General features: G+C 39.2%; 1 protein-coding gene across 4 annotated transcripts in view; it reads left to right on the top strand.

The window, feature by feature from the left end:
* znf385b (zinc finger protein 385B) overlaps window positions 1–21,846 on the top strand; it is a 304,135-nt gene that overhangs the window by 100,594 nt on the left and 181,695 nt on the right. The window lies entirely within an intron of this gene.

Raw genomic sequence — 21,846 nt, 5'->3', positions numbered from 1 at the left:
AAATCTACATTGAACTGGATTATATGACTATGTGGACTCAGATAATCCAATTCAAAACAGATATTGTGGATTATCTGCCTTGATATTCTGGGTTCAATGCCTGTGTGGAAGGGCCCTAGGTATAATTGTGAATTTGTAACTGTTCAGTAGCATTCCAGCTATTATCAATGTTTTTGAAATTATCATTGAAATTTTATTTGATATTAAAGTCACATGTAGATGCACTGTACAGGGAAGGCCAGCAAAGTTGGTAAGCAGTTTTCACAAAGAGTTTTCTAAATGGCTTTGTTTGTTAGCTGGAGTTTAGCTAATGTGAACTAAGCTGATTAGGTGGCCTCTAGTCACCTTTTTATGTGGATTTGTTCAGGCCAGTAATTTTCCTCTTGTGAGATCTCAGATCTCCAAAGTCCACAAGATATAAAGAATGCACCACCCAAGGATGGAGTTTGAGGTAGGTCCATTTCCATTTTTACCACGTAGCTGCAATCGTTCTAGTTTGGATGGACAATGCTATGCACTCTCCGGGCCCTTCCACACATCCCTATATGCCAGAATATGAAGGCAGAAAATCCCACAATATCTGCTTTGAACTGGGTTATCTGAGTCCACACTGCCATATATTCCAGTTCAAAGCAGAAAATGTGGGATCGTATTCAACTGTGTGAAAGGGGCCTCCCTCTCAAGATGCAAGGATATTCCAGGATATCACAAGATCATCTGTTGTAGAGGCCAGGGGAGAAATGTTTAATGCAAAAGATAGAAGTGAGAGCTGGTGTGTTCATTTCCCCAAGATATCACCTTAGGTAAAGGTAAAGATTTCCCCCTGACATTAAGTTTAGTCTGACTCTGGGGGTTGGTGCTATTCTACATTTCTAAGCCAAAGAGCTAGCATTGTCTATAGACACCTCCAAGGTCATGGATCCAGCATAACTGCATGGAATGCTGTTACCTTTTTGTCGTAGCGGTACATATTAATCTACTCACATTTGCATGTTTTCGAACTGCTAGGTTGGCAGAAGCTGGAACTAACAGCAGGAGCTCACCCCACTCCCCAGATTCAAACCGCTGAACTTTTGGTCAGCAAGTTCAGCAGCTCAGCAGTTTAACCTGCTGTGCCACCGGCAGCTCCACAATTAGTGTGTTCTTGTAGATTTTATTGTATGTAAACTTCACTTTGTAGTCCTAAACTGCGGCAGTTACAGAGGGAGGGGGGGTTGAGGTTCATAAATTAACATGGTAAAGTTAGGATAGCAACCACTGAAGCAGCTGCCCACCCTGAAAGTGGAGCTAACAAAGCAGGAGAGAAACAGATGAGACCCACGACCACAGGGAACCGCCGAAAGGCTAAACGGAGGGCTGCACAAACACAGCAAGGACCAAGTACAGAGAGCACAATAATCCCAAATAAACAGTTCGAGGGGAGGTCACAGGGGCTTACATGTCTTTACACTAATGCTCAGAGCATGGGAAATAAGCAAGACGAACTCCAACTCCTAGCACAGCACCACACATACGATGTCATAGGCATCACTGAAACCTGGTGGGATGACTCCCATCACTGGAATTTAACCATTGAGGGCTATAACCTCTTTCACAGAAATAGAACAAAGGGGAGAGGAGGGGGAGTAGCTTTATATGTCAAAAACAGTTACGTTGCAGAAGAAATGCAAGACTGTAATCCGGGAAACCAGCTTGAAAGCATCTGGATAAGAATCAAGGGAACCGGGACTCAAAAAGATCTTGTCGTGGGTGTCTACTACAGACCTCCGAGTCAGGATGAAGGACTTGATGAAGCCTTCTGTCAACAGCTGACCAAACAGGCACAAAGAAGAGATATAGTAGTCATGGGCGATTTCAATTATCCCGATATCTGCTGGAAAACAAACTCAGCCAAGAGTACAAAGTCCAACAAATTCCTCACTTGCCTTGCAGATAATTTTATGGTCCAGAAGGTAGAAGAGGCAACAAGGGGATCAGCAACTCTTGATCTAATCTTAACAAATGTGGAAGACCTGATCAATACAGTTGAAGTGGTTGGATCCTTAGGGGCAAGTGACCATGTGCTCCTGCAGTTTGCAATACAAAGGAATGCTGAAACTAAGACAAGTCAAACACGCATTCTGGACTTTAAGAGAGCTGACTTCCAAAAAATGAAGGAATTACTGAGCGGCATTCCATGGACGCCGATATTAAAAAACAAGGGAGTTAAGGATGGATGGGAGTTTTTCAAAAGTGAAATACTCAAGGCGCAAATGCAAACAGTGCCAACAAAGAAGAAAAATAAGACAAGTGCAAAGAAGCCAGAATGGATGTCCAAAGAACTTCTAACTGAGCTAAAGCTCAAAAGTGACATGCACAAGAAGTGGAAAAGGGGAGAAATCACCAAAGAAGAATTCAAACGTATAGCCAACACCTGTAGGGAAAAGGCTCGCAAGGCTAAAGCGCAAAATGAGCTCAGGCTTGCCAGGGACATAAAAAACAACAAAAAAGGCTTTTTTGCTTACGTTGGTAGAAAAAGGAAGAAAAAGGAGGCGATAGGGCCATTGCAAGGAGAAGATGGGGTGATGGCGACAGGGGACAGGGAAAAGGCAGAACTACTTAATGCCTTCTTTGCCTCGGTCTTCTCAGAAAAAGAAAGCCATCTTCAACCTCAGCAACACGGAATGGACGAAGGATTGGGGGAAATCCAACCCCAAATAGGGAAACAAGTTGTCCAGGAACACTTGGCCTCTCTAAACGAATTCAAGTCCCCAGGGCCAGATCAGCTACACCCAAGAGTACTGAAGGAACTAGCGGAAGTTATTTCTGAACCACTGGCAATTATCTTCGAGAGTTCTTGGAGAACGGGAGAAGTCCCAGCAGATTGGAGGAGGGCGAATGTGGTCCCTATCTTCAAGAAGGGAAAAAAGAACGACCCAAACAATTACCGTCCGGTCAGCCTCACATCAATACCAGGCAAAATTCTGGAAAAGATCATTAAGGAAGTAGTCTGCGAACACTTAGAAACAAATGCGGTCATTGCTAATAGTCAACACGGATTTACCAAAAACAAGTCATGCCAGACTAATCTGATCTCTTTTTTCGATAGAGTTACGAGTTGGGTCGATACAGGGAATGCTGTGGATGTAGCGTACCTGGATTTCAGTAAGGCCTTCGACAAAGTCCCCCACGACCTTCTGGCAAACAAACTAGGAAAATGTGGGCTAGACAAAACTACGGTCAGGTGGATCCGTAATTGGCTAAGTGAACGAACCCAAAGGGTGCTCACCAATGCGTCGTCTTCATCATGGAAAGAAGTGACAAGTGGAGTGCCGCAGGGCTCCGTCCTGGGCCCGGTTCTGTTCAACATCTTTATTAACGACTTAGACGAAGGGTTAGAAGGCACGATCATCAAGTTTGCAGACGACACAAAACTGGGAGGGATAGCTAACACTCCAGAAGACAGGAGCAGAATTCAAAACGATCTTGACAGACTAGAGAGATGGGCCGAAAGTAACAAAATGAAGTTCAACAGGGACAAATGCAAGATACTTCACTTCGGCAGAAAAAATGGAAATCAAAGATACAGAATGGGGGACGCCTGGCTTGACAGCAGTGTGTGCGAAAAAGACCTTGGAGTCCTCGTGGACAACAAGTTAAACATGAGCCAACAATGTGATGCGGCTGCTAAAAAAGCCAATGGGATTCTGGCCTGCATCAATAGGGGAATAGCGTCTAGATCCAGGGAAGTCATGCTCCCCCTCTATTCTGCCTTGGTCAGACCACACCTGGAATACTGTGTCCAATTTTGGGCACCACAGTTGAAGGGAGATGTTGACAAGCTGGAAAGCGTCCAGAGGAGGGCGACTAAAATGATCAAGGGTCTGGAGAACAAGCCCTATGAGGAGCGGCTTAAAGAACTGGGCATGTTTAGCCTGCAGAAGAGAAGGCTGAGAGGAGACATGATAGCCATGTACAAATACGTGAAGGGAAGTCATAGGGAAGAGGGAGCAAGCTTGTTTTCTGCTGCCCTGCAGACTAGGACACGGAACAATGGCTTCAAACTACAGGAAAGGAGATTCCACCTGAACATCAGGAAGAACTTCCTCACTGTGAGAGCTGTTCGACAGTGGAACTCTCTTCCCGGGGCCGTGGTGGAGGCTCCTTCCTTGGAGGCTTTTAAGCAGAGGCTGGATGGCCATCTGTCGGGGGTGCTTTGAATGCGATTTCCTGCTTCTTAGCAGGGGGTTGGACTAGATGGCCCATGTGGTCTCTTCCAACTCTACTATTCTATGATTCTATGATTCTATGATTCTATGAGACACGAGGAAGACAAGCTACAGGTCATTTAATTTCAGGGTTGGGCTTTTTTGTTTTTGTTTTAGTCATCCTTTGTAGACTTAATAGCTTAAGAAACAAGCCATGGTTGCTTTTACATGTTAACGTGCCCTAAATGCTGATGGCTTATTTTTTCTTCTTGGCTCCTACAAGCTCCTTGCTCAAAAACAATACTGGATATAAAAATGCTTGCAAGATAGAAATGCTTGCAAGATAGCACTGACACTGATTTTGAACCCTCTTCTTTTTAGGAAACATGGTTACAGAAGCTAAAAATTTAGCCCATATCTGTTTGTTGAGGTGATTTCAGAGAACACAAAGCTGAATACCTGTTAGCCTGCCTTTCAGTTTGATTATGAACCCCTATTGCAGCCCAAGACATAGACTAGAAGCAGCGTTATTATTGCTAACACTAGAGAGTAATTCCAAGAGCCCATAACTCAGGTTTGTGTAATTAATAAAAACATGAAATTTTCTTTAATTGAATTTAATTTATTTGCTCATTTTTTCACAAAATGCATGAAGTTTATCTTGCCTACCTTTTTTTACCTGCAGACATCTTTATATAGGGTTACTTTATGAAAATGTGGATTTCAGCAGGTAAAGTTGCATCTGCTGTCTGCAGAACTGTTAAAGGATGGTTAATGCAGTGTGATACCACTTTAACTACCATAGCCCATTGCTATGGAATCCCGGAACTTGTAGTTTTCAGCCTCAACACACCAGATCCACTTTAAATCCAGTTTCTGCCTCCTGCAGAATTCTGTAGGGTTTGTAGTTTAGTGAGGCCCATTACCTGTCTGAGCTATTTAAAGGCCCCTCTCTAAACTAAGAGCCACTGAATTCTGCAGGAGGCAGAAACTGGATTTATAGTGGATCCATGCTCTAATGCAGTGGTTCTCAATCTGTGGGTCCCCAGATGTTTTGGCCTTCAACTCCCAGAAATCCTAACAGCTGGTAAACTGACTGGGATTTCTTGAAGTTGTAGGCCAAAACACCCGGATACCCACAGGTTGAGAACCACTACTCTGATGTGATGAGGTCCTTAGTGAGGCATCAGTACTTTTTTGGCAGAAAAGGCCAGAAAACTATAACTCTTAAGATTCCATAGCATTGAGCTATAGAAGTTAAAGTTGTACCAAACTTATACAGTTAGATGCACCCTTCTTATGTACCTTGTAGGTCCCACATTACCAATTCCTAATCAAAATGATTAGGGAGAGGCAAATATGCTTCAGGTTCCCAGTCGAGAGCTTGAAGTTAGACTACAATCTGAATTTTTGTAGGCATACTATGAGTAAGGGGTGAGGGGGGTGTCCAAAACTATGTGTAATGTTGTACAGAGGAGGATGACTAGGCTTTTACATTCTGCTTCAAAGCTGTCTTGTTCTTGCTTTCCACTGAGAGACCATTATTTGGAACTACAAGGTCATCAAGATAAGAAGAAAATCAATAGATTGTCATCGTGAGCTCTCTGAGATATTGTTCCTATCTCTTGAGCACATTCCTTTCAAACCTGAATCCGAGTTACTCAAATATTTACACTGTCTGCATATTTAACGTATGGTTGTTTTTCTCTACAGAGAAGACATGTTTTTGCTACTTTGCAAGCCTGACTTTTCTTCTCTCCCAGGGCCTATTCCTCACAGGTTCTTTGACTGCAAAGAGAGGTCCAAATAATTTCTTGTGTAAATCTTTCTGAGTCATTGTATCTTTTTCCTGATAAAGAGGAAACAGATCAAAAGGAAAATTTGGACACAAAAAGTTCCTTTATTCATATACTCACACATACAGTGCTTGCATTCCCCCCTTCCATTCTTCTTCCTCACTATCTTTCAATACTTTAGGAAAACAAACTGGGGACGAACCACCCAGCAAGAAAGATGCAACATTCAGCATTGTCCCACCTCAGTGGAATCAAGCATAAAGAAATTGACATATATTGCTTTGAAAATATATAAATTCAGGCTTCCACGTTTGTTGAGATTAGGGGCAAGAGATCCCCATGAAAGTGAAAAAACTTGAATAATAATGGCTTTCTTGTTGTTTTTCTTGTCTGTTGGTACTATATAAATCTCTCTCTCTCTCTCTCTTTCTCTCTCTCTCTTTCTCTCTCTCTCTCTCTCTATATATATATATAAATCTTCAATAACCTGGAAATTTCTAGGTCATCCAACATGACTCTACTCAGTCAACTTCCACTAGCTACCTAAAGAACATTTTAATCCAATCTATGAATTACCAAATCTGCAAAAGTCAAAACTGCATATGTGGAGGGCAGGCTATAGTTATTTTTTGCCTTATATTCAGAACTGATCTACAACCTCATTGTACGGGGCTAGATATGGTGGCAAACGCCGATCTAGCCCTGGTCATCCACGGAGCTAGCCGGCTCCGATCACATGATGTTATGCCAGCTCTGTGGGTGAAGGAGGGCAGAACCAGCATGCTTCCACCACCCCAGAAACATGGGAAGCCTCCTGTATTGCTACTCCTTCAATAGGGGAAGCCACACACTCCATGCACACACCATGCTCCCCTTTGTGTGAAGAGCTGCCAGAGGAGCCTGGTGAAGCGGGGTGTGTGAACTAAGCGCTGCTGAGAGCCCCTGCCAAAGGTATGATAATATGGTCATTATACAGAGTTGATGGATTGTAAATTGTACTTTTGGAATTGGATTTGTACCAGTTCAGGTAGAAGGTGGAAAACTCCTCACACACGGAGGAAAGGGGGACCAATATGTCAGAGACTGTAATTTACTTCTTTGCTAAGATTATGAAAAATACTTTTGGAGGGAACTTTCTTGTGAAATGGAAAGCGCGCAACAATATTAATATTTCTTCCAAATCCTATTGCCTGAAGTTGAACAGCCTAACATTCTTACCACTTCCCCTTGTGAATTCCTCTTCTTTCTGATGCTTGACTGTGTCTCCAGCCTCCCTAATATTAGTCAAGAAATCTCTTCCAGACCTCTAACTAGCTTGTTGGATATGGTATTTCGTATTCTTGCACTTGAAAGCAGATTCACTTTCCATGTTTATTTTTTTTTAAAAAAACAAGAATACCCTAATGAGCATTGTTGTCACACTTAGTGTATGTTTGTAGGAGGCACAATAGGACTGATTTTGTTTTCTGTAGAATCCTAGGTGTTACTATGATGTTTACACCATTAACTCAATTTAATTTTCATGGGTATGTTACACTTTAAATGTATAATCTCCATGATCCCTGAGTGAATTGTATGCTGTTGGATTATTTTCATGATAAGTATTATTTCATTTCTTTCTGGTTAAAATGTTAGCTGAGACATTTTAAATCATTTGTCACCTTCCTTCAGAAAGTCACTATGGTATAGTGGTTTGAGCATTGGACTGAGTCTAGCTCATATACCCAATCAGCCATGGAAATGCACTGGGTAAGGATAAAAGAATGTTACTTGCTAAAGTTCATGTAGTTATTTATTTATTTATTTATCCTGTTTATACCCCGCCTTTCTCTACTTCGAAGGAGACTCAAGATATCTTAAATAATTGCTATATGTAAGCTGCCTGGAGTCCCCTTCGGGGTAGAGAAAGGCGGAGTATAAATAGGGTAAATAAATAAATGGGCTAGTTTGAGCAAGTAGCACTCTCTAATCCTCAGAAGAAAAAGGCTCAGAGGAAACTATGTCTGAACAAATCCTGCTAAGAAAGCCCTGTAATAGAGTCGCTGTAAGTTGGAAATGACTCGAAGGCACACAATAATAACAGTGATGAGAACAACCTTTCTTCCTTTTGTATCTGTAGGCTGGGGAATAAATTGTATACGTTAATAATTGATTGTGATGATCAAAAGCAATCATGCTACTGTTTCTAAGGACTTTACATAGCACATGCCATCGAGTCAGATAGTTTCCCTTTAAGAGCAAAACTCTAAGAAACAGCCAACATCAGCCTGCTCTGACACCCTGGTATGGGATATAAGGGAGCTTTAGAGATCCAAGTCTTTACCAGCACTTTGCAAGAAGTCCCCACAATTTATGAAAGATTAAGAAGCACAAGGAAAAATTAATGTAATAGTTCATGTAGAATCCTGAAAGACATTAGCAATTTTCCATACTCATTTATTGTCACTAAAATGAGAAGACACAGCCATTATACTTTGCTGAAAATGAGAGCTTTTATATTAGGTACATTTTTCTTAACTCTTCGTAACCTAGCAAGGGAGTTTAATTCCAAACCATTTATATTAACAGAAATCTCATTTTTGCACTTCCTAGAACCACAGTTCTTTAGCCAAATCTGACCTAAATTATGTATTGTTTGAAGGACAAACCTTTAAAATAATGCTTTTTGACCATTTATAGACAGTGAAAATAAGTTCAAATGCTTAATGTTGTACATTGGACAGTTATAAGAACTGTTATCAGATAACCTTGTTTTTTTAAAAAATAATTTTTATTGGTATTTTACAATGAATTGTGGGGAGGGGTATGGGGGGAAAAGGTAAAACTCATGTAGGTGAGGGGAGGCATAAGGGGAGAAAAGGGAAGGGAATATGGGGGGGGGTAGGTGAATGGGAAGAGGGGGAGGCGATAGGTAAGTATGGGGGGGAGGAAGACCCTAACCTAGGGGGTAGGATAAGGGGGGATGGATACGTGACTTCCAATCAGCTAGCTTCCATCTTCAACGCGTATAATTTCTTCATTTCATCATTCATTGAAGATATTCTTCCAGGGGTGACCAGTTTGTTTCTCTCATTGGTCTTCCTGTAGTTTTTTTGATCAGAAAGGTTAGTCTGTCCATACTTTTAATTTCCATTAGTTTCTCCAGCCACAAATCTTTTGAGAGGTTTTTCCCCTCCTTCCAGTTTCTTGCTATCATCAGTCTGGCGGCCGTTACCATATATGTAAATAGTCTCTCCTTATTCTTCTTCTCTTGTTCTGTAGTTGTTGTCTCCCTCTCTTTAAAGTTATACAAACCTAATAAATAATATTCCGTTTTACACTCAAATTCCAGTTTTAGTATCTTTTTACATTCTTTGTGGATTGTTTTCCAATACTTTTTTATTGTCTTACAGTTCCACCACATATGATAATATGATCCTACTCGTTCCCTACAGTGCCAACATCTATTGTCTCTATTTTTATACATAAATCCTAGTTTTTTAGGCGTCAAATACCATCTATGTATTGTTTTCAGCCAATTTTCTTTTAAATCAGTGGAGTAACATAATTTAATTTTTTTGTTCCATATAGTGTGCCATTCATCTATAGTTATAGATCTACCTATGTTCCTGGACCATTTTATCATTGATTCTTTGACTATTTCGGTTTCCGTATTCCATTCTAGCAATTTTTTATAGAGGATTGTTATAATTTTTTTCTCCCTTTTCAGCAGATTATCCCAGAAGCTTGTAGTGGTACTGAAACCTAATATTTTATCTTTTTTGTAATATTCTTTTAGTTGGTGATATTGTAGCCATGTGACATTCTTATATTCTTTTTTAATAACCTCCCATTCTTTCATAGGGGGTATAAGTATCCCCGCCTCTGTTTTCTTAATTATTTCCGAATATGTCGGCCATTTTTGCCAGCCGAGCAATCTACGTTGCATTGCCTCTAACGGAGACAACCAGAGTGGAGTTTTCTCATTAAAAAATCTGTTGTATTTTTGCCAGATTGCCAATAATGCTGCTCTAATAAAGTGGTTACCGAATTGTTTATCTATTCTAGCTTTGTCTTGCCATAAATAGCCGTGCCATCCCCATCGCAAATCACTTCCTTCTAATGATAGTATTTTAATTTTTTCCAATCTTACCCAATCTCTTATCCAATCTAATGCACATGCTTCGTGGTATAGATTTAAATTTGGAAGGTCAAATCCCCCTCTTTCTTTTGGAGTGGTCATCGTGGCTAATTTAGTTCTAGGTTTTTTGTTTTTCCAGATAAATTTATTTAGCTCGCGGTTCCAATCATTGAATAATTTTTTGCCCCTGATAATGGGGATATTACGGGAAAGATATAATAATTTAGGCAATACATTCATTTTGATTATAGCTATCCTACCCAATAGTGATATATTTAAATTTTTCCAATTTTCTAAGTCCCTTTTGATCTCATTCCATTTCATCCCATAATTAAGTTCTAGTAATTGATTATTTCTGTTTCCTATCCAGATTCCCAAATATTTGAATTTCTTGACAATTTTTAATCCCGAAATATCTTTAAGTTCCTCCTGACTTTTATTTGACATATTCTTTGTTAAAATTGTTGTTTTCTCCTTATTAATTTTAAAGCCTGCCAGGGTCCCATATTCCTCTATTTTCTCCAGCCAGGCTTTTATTCTTTCTTTTGGGCTTTCTAATATACAAATCACGTCGTCGGCAAATGCCCGTACCTTTATCTCTTGTTTCTCTATTTTAGTACCCTTTAAATTTTCCTCTTTTCTTATTGATCTCAATAAGATTTCTAACGTAAATATAAAGATTAAGGGGGACAGTGGGCAGCCCTGTCTTGTTCCTTTTTGGATTTCAAATTCTTCCGTCAACATGCCGTTTATTTTTATTTTTGCGTATTGTTTTTCATAAATTGCCTTAATCCCATTTAGAAATTGATTTCCCATGTCCAATTCCCCAAGTAAGATTTTTTAAAAAAATCCCAATTTACATTATCGAATGCTTTCTCAGCGTCTAATGCTAAGAGGCCGACTTCCTTTTGGTGGTTTTGTTCAAGGTATTCGATAGAATCAATAACAATCCGGATATTGTCTTTTGTGCTCCTATTGGGCAGGAAACCTGTCTGATCCTCCGCAATCCATTCATTTAGAAATTTTTTAAATCTTTCCGCCAATACCTTGGTATAAATTTTGTAATCATTATTCAGTAACGATATGGGCCGGTAATTCTTTACGTTGCTTGGGTCTGTTCCCTCTTTATGTAGCAGAATAATTTCAGCTTTTTTCCACGAATCTGGTATTTTGCTTTCGCTTAGAGCTATATTCATTATTTTTAAAAAATATTCCAATGTTGTTGCCTCATCAATTTTGTAAAAGCCGGCGGTAAATCCATCCGGGCCCGGGGCTTTGTCTGAGTTTCATTTTGCTAAAGCCTTTTTGATTTCTTCTACTGTAATTTCTCTATTTAGATTAAATCTTTCATCTTCTGACATTTTTGGTATCTTTTGTTTACAGATGTATTCTGTTATAGCTTCTAGGTTAATTTCATCTTTTTTATACAATTTTTTATAAAATTTCTCAAATTCAGTTATTATTTCATCATCTGTACATATAGTTTTTTCCTTTGTTTTAATATTAACAATTTGCTGTTTATTTTTTTTCTTTCTAATTGTCCTAGCTAGCCATTTTCCTGGCTTGTTGGTATTTTCAAAGGCATTTTGCCTTGTCCATTTTAATTGGTTAGCCACATTCTCTAGCTGGAGATTTATCTTTTCTTTTTGTAAAAATTTTAATTTTATTAAGATATTACTATTACCTGGGTATAATTTCAATTTTTTTTCCCATTCCTCAATTTCTCTTTGTATTTTTGTGTCTTTTGGTTTTTGATCCTGTTTTTCCTTGCCTTTTGTTGTATAAAGAACCCTCTCGCGTATGCCTTGTATGCATCCCAAATAATTTGTGGGTTGGTATTAGAATTATCATTTAATAAAAAATATTCTTTAGTCATTTGTCTCATCCTCTCAATATCTCCTTCTTGTTTTATCAAATTTTCATCTAATCTCCAGCATCTAGTTAACTTACTTCTATTGATTAACATACTTATCGGGCAATGATCTGACAGATCTCTTTCAAGTATTCTTGTTTCTTGTATTTTAGATATCAAACTTTTTGAGGCCCAAATCATGTCTATTCTGGTCCATAGTTTATGTCTATTTGAATAGTATGTAAAATCTTTTTGGTTAGGATTTTTAATTCTCCAGGTGTCCAGTAAATCGAATTCTTCTACTAACTGTAGAAAATTTTTCGGAAGTGATTTATTTTCCTTCTTTTGTTTACTTCTTTTTTGTGTTGATTTATCTAAGTTGTTATCTATAATACCGTTGAAGTCCCCCATTATTAACCAGTGGTCCGCTTCTGCTTGATTAAATTTTTCCCTTAATAATTTAATAAATTTTCTCTTTGGCCCGTTTGGCATATAGACATTACAAATTAGGATAGATTCCCGATCCAATATTATTTTAGCCGCGATCATTCTTCCCTCACTGTCTCTGAATACCTCTTCCGGTTTTAATTTTTCATCTATGTACAATGAAACCCCTCTTTTTTCCCATCTAAAGAGTGGAAGGAAGAGCCCAATTTGTTATTTGTTAGATGACTAATATGTTTATTGGCAATACGCGTTTCCTGCAAAGCTATAACCTCATACTTATTTTTAGCAAAATAATTAAATAACCTTTTTTTTTAATTTGAGAATTTAAACCGTTAATGTTGTTAGAAAAAATCTTTATTGAGCTTAAAAAACTACTCATCTGTAGCTGTGTCACTTGCTGCTCCCTCCTCCTCATCCGACGCTTCCTTTGAGTCATTTCTGGTGAACAGAGGTGTTTGAATGTCCTTTGGCGACTCTTCTCTTTTCTTCTTTGACTATTTTGGATTTTTCCCCAACTTGGTGGTTGTTGTTTTGATTGGTCCTTCTTTAACTTTCTATAGAATTCATCAGCTTTTTCTTCTGATTTTATCCAGACCTTCTCGTCCTTATAGGTTAACATTAAGCCTTCCTGCCTCTCCCATCTGAACCTGATTTGTAAGCGTTTTAGCTCATCCGTTAAAAAGAAGTATTTTCTTCTGTTGTTCAAGGTGGACTGGGGGAACTCTTTATAAATCATGATTTTCTTGTCTTTGTATATAATCGGATTAAGTCTGGACCTTCTGACTATTTCTTCTCTTGTCGTTCGTTTCACCATGTGGACAATTGTGTCTCTGGCTACCTTGTTCCTTTTGGCATAGTTAGTATGAATTCTGTGGACAGTGTCTATTTGTCCTGTTGCCTCTATTTCTGTGCAGTTCAGTATTTTGGCTGTTATTTGAACAATAATTTGTCTGATGTTTTCTTTCGGGTCTTCAGTAATATTTCTAAATCTTAATTGGTGGTCTGTTTCACTTCTCTCCAACTTTTCTTGTGTTTTTTCTAATTTAATGTTTTTAAATTCCATCGCTTCTATTTTGTTGTGTAATTTAGATTGAGTTTTCTCCATTTTATTATTTTGCAATTTTAAATCTGAAATATCCCGTGCATTGTTTTGGACTTCCAATTTAATCTTAGATATTTCCTCTTTAATTTCTCTCTTGAGATCTGCCACGTCTTCTTGCAGTTGCCTTTGTTGTGTGTCCTGTTTGGTGGCGATTTCATGCATTTCTTTCTGTATAAGATCCTGCTTCGCTGAAATATTCTGAATCTCCCGTAGTAATTCTCTCCAATTGGAGTCCTCCGGCACCGAGTTCCTTCTCTGTATAGTTTTGGTATCCTTTGTGTCATTCTTGCCCTTAGGTGTCGCCATAGTGCAACCAAACTTCTGCTTTTTACACCTAGCTTGTGTCGGAGAACGCCGCTTTTGTACTCTGCCGCTCTTGTACTCGTGTTCTTGGTTTCCTTTAATATGGGGGGATTCTTCTGGCTGGCCTTTGCGATAAGAGTTCTGTGAACCCGCCTATCCGGTGTGTCACTCTTTGGTGTGTCGCTTCGAAGGGTTTCCCCCTCACTCACTTCCTGTTCGCCAGGAACTAATCCCGCTATCAGCTCGAGTTGCGGACTACTCCCCAGCTCTCGCACGATGCATCGTGGGATGCGCCTCTCAGACACAACACCTCCCTCCGTCACTCTCAGCCAAGGTCAGCCTTTGTTTAGCAAGTTGTTTAGCAGCCTTTGTTTAGCAAATTGGCGAGCTCTGTTTGTTTTTGTTTTTTTATTCCCCCATTACTGTGGCGCCCGTGCAGCTTCTTTCCCAATTCAAATTCACAAATTCACAAATTCACATGGGAGAGCAACAAATTATGTGTGTTCTGCAGCAAGCTTTCTGCCGACAAGACTGGGAGAAGCTCTCGGAAACCGCTGTGAAGGCAAAAGTTCTATCTGGTGCTGTTATCCAGTTATTATCCTAAATATGCCGTTTCTTTACTCTTCTAACCCAGTGCTATATTGAGTTCTTTATCCACATCATTAGCTGTAGATTTGGTTGGTATTTGGTAGGATCTTTACCTTTCTTCCCTTCCTTCCCTTGTGGCTAGTCCCTCCTGTTGTAGATACTGAAGTTTCTATCTGATTGCCTATAGTCTTCGCAGAAGTTAGCGATTCAAAAAAGCAATTACTTACATTTTATCCGGGCCCCCAGTCACCAGATACTCCTGTTTCTTGTATTCTCCATGTTATTTATTGGAGCGAGCGCGGCGAGCGGCTTGTGCCGAACTATCTTCGCTTCCCAATCCGCGTCTTGCACGCCAGAGCTCCCGGACCCTCTCGAGCCCCCACTCTTGAGGAGTGAGGGATCACTGGGGTCGTCGGGAACCTCACTAGCTTGGCAACCCCCCTTCGCTTCAATCCACGCCGGGGGTTAGGATTTACGACCCTATTGACGCGACATTGGGTGAATCGCCGGAGCCTAGCGACCCGTGTCCGCCGCCATGTGCGCTCACCCGGAAGTCAATCCGTTATCAGATAACCTTGTTAGCTTCCTAGTGGGCAGGCTGTCAAGCTGTAATTTTTTAAAAGGCATAAAGCATATTGGCCATAACACAAGTGAATACAGATTCGGAAACGATACAACTCATGACAGTAAGAATATTTAATTTAATTCTAGTTATTAACCAGAAGAATGTCTGAAAATCCAGTTAAAAATAATACTTTGATGCTGGGAACTCATTGTTTCCAATGCTTACCTGAAGAATGGTATATTTAATATGCAAACTAAGGAGTTAGGTCACATTACTGAATAGCAATGAGTGATTCAGTCACCTTAAATTGCTTGGATTAATTTCATAGTCAAGAACCACAGCTACATATGTCTTGAAATAGTTGGTTGTTTACTGGAAAGTGCAGAAACTTTTGATTTTAATATTAAGGGGTGCCTGGGATCCTTGGGCTCTTTCATACAGAAGTTACAGGGTTTTTTTGTTTTTGCTTAAGCATCCTCCATTGCTGCACGCAACCCACTAACAATTCACTCTGCCAAATGATAGAACTCTTAATAGACTACAGGTCTACTAAGAGCCCTCGATCCACTACATTTTTACATTAAAGCCTGGTTCACTTCAGAATTCAACCCCATAACCTTAGGTCACTATACTTCTATTATTCCAATCAAACTGTCATGAGTTCATCTTAGGGAATCCAGGAATTTGGTTAAAAGTACCACATTCTGAATGAGAGTTATAAAGATCTTTCCATAAAGTGCAGGATGTCATATGATAGAATCATAGCAATTAAAGGAGAATTGTAGTACTATAAATCTGAAATGATGACAGTCAGTATGGTGTAGTGGTTTCAGCAATTCATTATGACTCCGGAGTTGAATTCTTACTCATCTGAGGAAATGCACAGGATGATCAATGGCAGGCTACTCTCTCAGCCTCAGAGGAAAGCAAAGGCAAACTTCCTATGAACAAATCCTTCCAGGTGACCATATGTTGCAAGTGACTTGAAGGCATTGAACAACAACAACCAAATTTGTGCAGTATGAAAGGGCTCTTAGGGTTAGAAGCAATAATTGTTGAAAAAGTATCCATTATGCAATCAAACCTGCCTAGCTGAGATATTGAAGGGCACCCTCTTCCTACATGAGAAGAATGATGACATAAAATCATATGTATAAATAAAGGCTAATCTTTAAGCCATTGGATAAAACATTCAATTTCAGCAGCCAAGAAACTCTAAGCTGGCTTTTCTTTCAGAATTCGTTTAATAACTAATATCTTTTAAACTATGTTTTCTGGCTCCAGCAAAATGTGGCCTCCTTTAGCACCATTTTCCTCTTTATTTCTGAATACCTCTTCTAGACCAATTTCGCTGCCTGATAAGGAATAGCAAATGGCATCACATCCACCATCCCAGCCAAGTTACTTCGATATATGATGCAGAAAATCCCACAAATGCTTCTTCTCACCACTGGAAGCAAAAAATATCACAAAGACCAAAGCAAATCCCCAATTTTTGCAGTCTTTTCATGACACCTCAAATCTACTGTCTGCATAGAAGCGCTTTGGAATTTTTATGGTATTTTCTGACTCCCCCTCCCCCACCACTGAGCAACCTTTGTGGTGAAAGCCATTAGGTCTTTAGGTCAACTAGATCAGTGTCAACTAGTGTAATCCTGTCCACATGCATTAACTTAAAAATAGATCCTGCTTGAATCTACTGATATATAATAGCAGGTAAGTAGGCATGTACTCCCATGTAAGATTGTAGGCTTAACTTGCAAGGTAACATAGCCTAGATCTTTCACAGCCCAATGGAGCAAAATTCACTGCAGAAACAAGATGTATGACCCATGGATTCAATTTTGGTCAACTTGATTAGAAAAAGGTTACGCCTATAAAGTGTACACAGATATTACAGTTTGTCTACATGATAACACTTATTTGGCACTTATAAGTAAACTTACTGGGCTAAAGGAAAGGGTCTTACAGGTTGAGCATCCCTTATCCAGCATTCCAAAATCCAAAATACTCCAGAACCCAAAATGTACACAAACTTTGTTTCATGCACAAAATTATTAAAAGTGTTGCATACATTTACCTTTAGGTAAAGGTAAAGGTTTTCCCCTGACATTAAGTTTAGTTGTGTCTGACTCTGGGGGTTGGTGCTATTCTACATTTCTAAGCCGAAGAGCCGGCGTTGTCCGTAGACACCTCCAAGGACATGTGGCCGGCATGACTGCATGGAGCGCCATTACCTTCCTGCCGGAGCAGTACCTATTCATCTACTCTCATTTGCATGTTTTCAAACTGCTAGGTTGGCAGGAGCTGGCGCTAACAGCGGCTGCTCACGCCGCTCCCGGAGTTTGAACCTGGGACCTTTCGGTTTCCAGCTCAGTGCTTTAACACACTTCACCACTGGGGCTCCGCTAAATTTACCTTTAGGCTATGTATATAAAGATGTTTATGAAAATAAAATGAATTTATTATGTAGATTTGGTTCCATCTCCAGGTTAGCTTATTATGTGCATATATGCAAGTGCAGGTACCATATTTCATCGTATAATAGTCACACTTCTTTTCTTTATTGGAGGGGGAGGGTGCGAATATTATGCAGGGAGGTTGCTGGTACATGCTGGCAAGTGAAACCTAAATGGCCTCCTTTGGCTGCTGATGGTTGAAAGAGACTACATAGGCCTCACCTGCCCCGGTAGCTCTCCCTGGCAGGCACATGGGCAGTGGAAGGCTCACTCACCCATGCACATGCTGGCCTGAGCTAGGAATCCTCCCTTAGCTGGCAGCAGCTGAGGGAAGCCTTCTGTTTTAATCTATGTTTGGTCTTAATCTTTGTTGAATCAGGCTTGTCCCCATGTAAGCTGCCTCGAGTCCCTTCGGGGAGATGGAGGCAGGATAGAAAAATTAAGTTTTAATAATTATTATATTATCTTGCACCTTCACCCACCTGTGCGCCTGCCCCTTGGAGCTATAAGGGCTGCTGTGAGGGCAGGCAAGCAGATAGGGATGAGATTATTATATGATAAATTTTGGGGTCCCTAACCAGGACCCCCAAAAGGGGGGGGAGGTTGTAACTATCGTGCAGTTGTGACTATTATGCAATGAAATATGGCACAGTGTTCCCTCACTACTTGACTTTTTGCGGATTCGCTGTTTCATGGTTTTTCAATAAACTCTAAAAGACTATTATAAATCATAAAAATTTACAATTTACAGCCTAAGGAAGGAAGGAAGGAGAAGCCAAAGAGAGAGAAAAGGAGCCCAAGCGGCAACGGGAGGTGAAGAAGGCGATTTATCCACACACGATTGGTTGATAAAGACTTAAAATAATGTATAACTACTAAAATAATGTAGAAATATTAAAATAAATATAGTGTCCCTACTTCGCGGCTTTTCACTTATTACAGGTGGTCCTGGAACCTAACCCCTGCGATAAGTGAGGGAACACTGTATTTCAAAATTTGACAACCTTTGAAATTCAAAACACTTATGGTCCCAAGCATTCTGGATAAGGGTATCAACCTGTATTGTCAAAAGGAAGGAAGGAAGAGTATTTGATTCCTTAGTATTTCCACTAGTGTTAAGACAGAGGAGGCAAGAGTGTGTGATTAGCAAAGCTATCTGACCTTTGAGTGCTTTCGTACCTAATTTTTCACAATGACTTAATTTCAGTTTTTTACTCTGTGAATAAATTTATAATGGACATACTGTTTTAAAAATAACTCGGTACAAGTGGCTGAAGATTTTCTAAAGCAGATGTTAGTATCATATGTAGAAACGTCCCCGTCTAGGCTGATAGATGTAGGTCTCTTGACATTTCTTGGCACTAATTTAGATCGCAAGTATAAATGCTAAATTTAGATAATCCATCAATTAACAGAGGAAACCTATTATCTTTAAAGAATACTGTTAAAGTCATTTTACATTTCAGTCAATGTTGTTTTTAAAGTGTCAGAAAAAAATTTGTTTCTTCCCCAACCCAGTGTGTTTCTCAACCTGGGTGTCATTTGTTGGTCTATTATTGTTATAATTCCCAGTTCACATGGCAATGGATGTGAAATTCAGAAACATCTGAAAAATGTGAAGTCAAAACAATCTAGAGAATTTGTAATCAAAAGATCTAAAAGAAGACTTTAACAAGTCACTGAATTATAGAGAAGAGATATTATAAATACTGAATTTGTTTTCTAATTTGAGCTCATCTTGTCTTTCTTATAAACATATCAGAAAAAACATACACTCCTCCATTATAAGTTTCAAAATTTCTAGGCTTGTTTATGTGATTTTAATCCAATAATGTTTCACAATGGGAAGAGCTAGGTGTAAGGCAGCAAATAGTCAGCAGTGGGATCACAGCTGAAATCCCTAAAGAAGGCAAAGTGGATAATTGACTGCATTAGAGGAACAAAAAGAAAACTGCATGCACTATGGCCTCAAAACAAATTGAGAAAAGAACTAGATTAAGTTGTAAACAGTGAACCTAAATGAAGACATCACAGGAGGAAGTAGGTTGCAGCATTCTAGTCATCATCAAGGTCCAACCCATATAGATTTACCCGAATGTATAATTTAGATACGGTGGAGTATACCAAGCAAATCATCTTATAAAAGAGGGAGAGAAACTTTAGTTTCCACACTGTTTTAAGTGGCAGAAATCAGTACTGAGTTTAATAAAGTCTCTTTGCCATTTAAATGGTAAAGAGACTTTAAGGACACCCTATATTATGAAGATAGGTTAAAATGGATAAATGTGTGTTAACATACCAATATTTGTTTTAAAATATTGCTTTCAAATCTCTATATTGAGACACCTATTTAAAGGGACACCTACCTAAAAGAGTGGAAGGTTTATGGTAGTAGAGTAGCCCGGTAGTGGGGGAAAGCCAATACATTTTGGTTGCTTTGGCAGAGTATTATAATGTGGAACACACAAAAGGGTTATTTCACAATTGTTGTCTTAGGCCCCTTCTACACAGCTGTATAAAATCCAAATTGAACTGAATTATATGGCAGTATAAACTCAGATAGTCCAGTTCAAAGCAGATATTATAGATTATCTGCCTTGATATTCTGGGTTATATGGCTGTGTGGAAGGGCCGTCATTTAGTCATATTGGTCTTCCACAACATCCCTTGCATGCAGTGCAGCGTTAACTATGCAAAAAAACAACAACAAAAAAAAACTGGAGAATTTTGACTTTCATCTGAAGTGACTCTTATTACAAATAAAAATAGGTTTGTTGTATGTGAAAGCCTTCGGCAACACAGTAGGAGGTTTCTTTTCTGTTAGATCACTTATTGAAAGCTACACAGAGGTCCAGAATGAAGCAGTATAGAATCTCTTCCAAAGTGTAGTGGAAAGTGGAAACTAACACAGTTTCACTTGCTGTACATATCTGAGAATGGATAAAGGTCCAAATACTTTTCTCCCTTGTGTGGTTGTTTACCATTAGTTAGTGGTGTTCTAACTCCTGTTCATGGAGAAAAAGTTATTTTTATAGTTATTCAGCTTTAGTTATACATCTAATTAATCTGTACATCTTCCAAAGTTGCTGGCAGTGTTGTCAACCCATTGCTATCTATATGGGCTGAATTAGCAAGTAAAGTAATATGTACAAATGGCAACACAAATATGCAAAATTATTCACATTTTACAAAAGAAAAAGAAGTATAAACTTTATCTCCTTACCTCCTCATCACACTTACAGGTCTACAGGATAGTTCATCTTGATTGAATGATTGTAGAGATGAACCAGTATAGATGGGTTTCACAACTGATATGGTGATTGAAAATATTCTGTTATAAAAATTTGAACATCATAATGAAGAATCTTTGACATTACATTTATGTGGAGTAGTTCAGGTTTGCAGCTAAAACACTGTAAAAATGTGAAGCACAGCTTGATGTGCATACGTGTGTGTATTGTAAATACATTTTAAGACAATGGCTTGGCAAATGCAGTCAAATCAAGCACAAAAAGGTCACTGTTTTTGCCTGGGTAAGAAGGAAAACTGTGTCATGCATAAACACTTGTGTGAATTTGCATCCTTAAATGAATTATACAATTCTAAATATTTTAAGGGCTCTTTTGCATGAGATTGTACATCACATACCCATATTATGTGTGGAGAACAGAAAGAAGAATGGGTGTTCTGAAATTTGTGTCAATAGAAATACATGCTTTAGCCCTGGTCACTTTTAGTCACTTCATGTATTTAATTCTGTGGACCTGTTATTTGATCCCAGAAAGTGTTTCCTGCAGTGCAGTGGTGAGATATGTTTATTATAAAAGTACTTCATTTCTTGCAAATATGAATATATTTCCTAAATTTTGTTTCTGTCATGTGATCCCGCAGATTCATAATCTCATCTTCTCATAGACACAGCTTTTCTGACATAAACAGGCCAGCAGAACGTCAGATAAAAATAGATAATACGGAGTCTCCTACTGTTGCCCGTCCGATGCGGTGCTAGACACCTAGAATACTAGCAACAGGGACTCAAAGGGTTAAGGCAAGGCAATGCCTCGGAGCTAGAGTGGCCCAGCAGGAAGTGCCCAGATGTGGAAGAGGAGCATGGAAATCACAGAGGGAAGGAGGGAGGATGCTTCCGCTTCCAGCCCTGCCTTTTTCCTCTCTCCTCATCCTTGTCTTGCCTTTTTCACTTATAGGGAATGGGGAGAGCTCCTTTAATTGAAGGGAAAATGCTGGAGGAAAAGGGGGTGTCAGATAGGAGCATCGGATAAGACAAAAAGTCAGATAAGTGAAGGTCAGATAAGCAAGACTCTTATTGTACAAACAAAAGAAAGTATTGCTTGTTCTTGCTTCAGTTTTGCTTTTCACTGCTACAATATGTTGCAACTCATTTTGATCAAAGAGCGATCTACACTGAT

The sequence above is a fragment of the Anolis carolinensis genome, chromosome 1 (genome assembly GCF_035594765.1).
Source record: "Anolis carolinensis isolate JA03-04 chromosome 1, rAnoCar3.1.pri, whole genome shotgun sequence".
NCBI classification, from domain to species: Eukaryota; Metazoa; Chordata; class Lepidosauria; order Squamata; family Dactyloidae; genus Anolis; species Anolis carolinensis.
The sequence above is the reverse complement of the archived record's forward strand: the minus strand, read 5'-3'. Positions and strand labels throughout refer to the sequence as shown.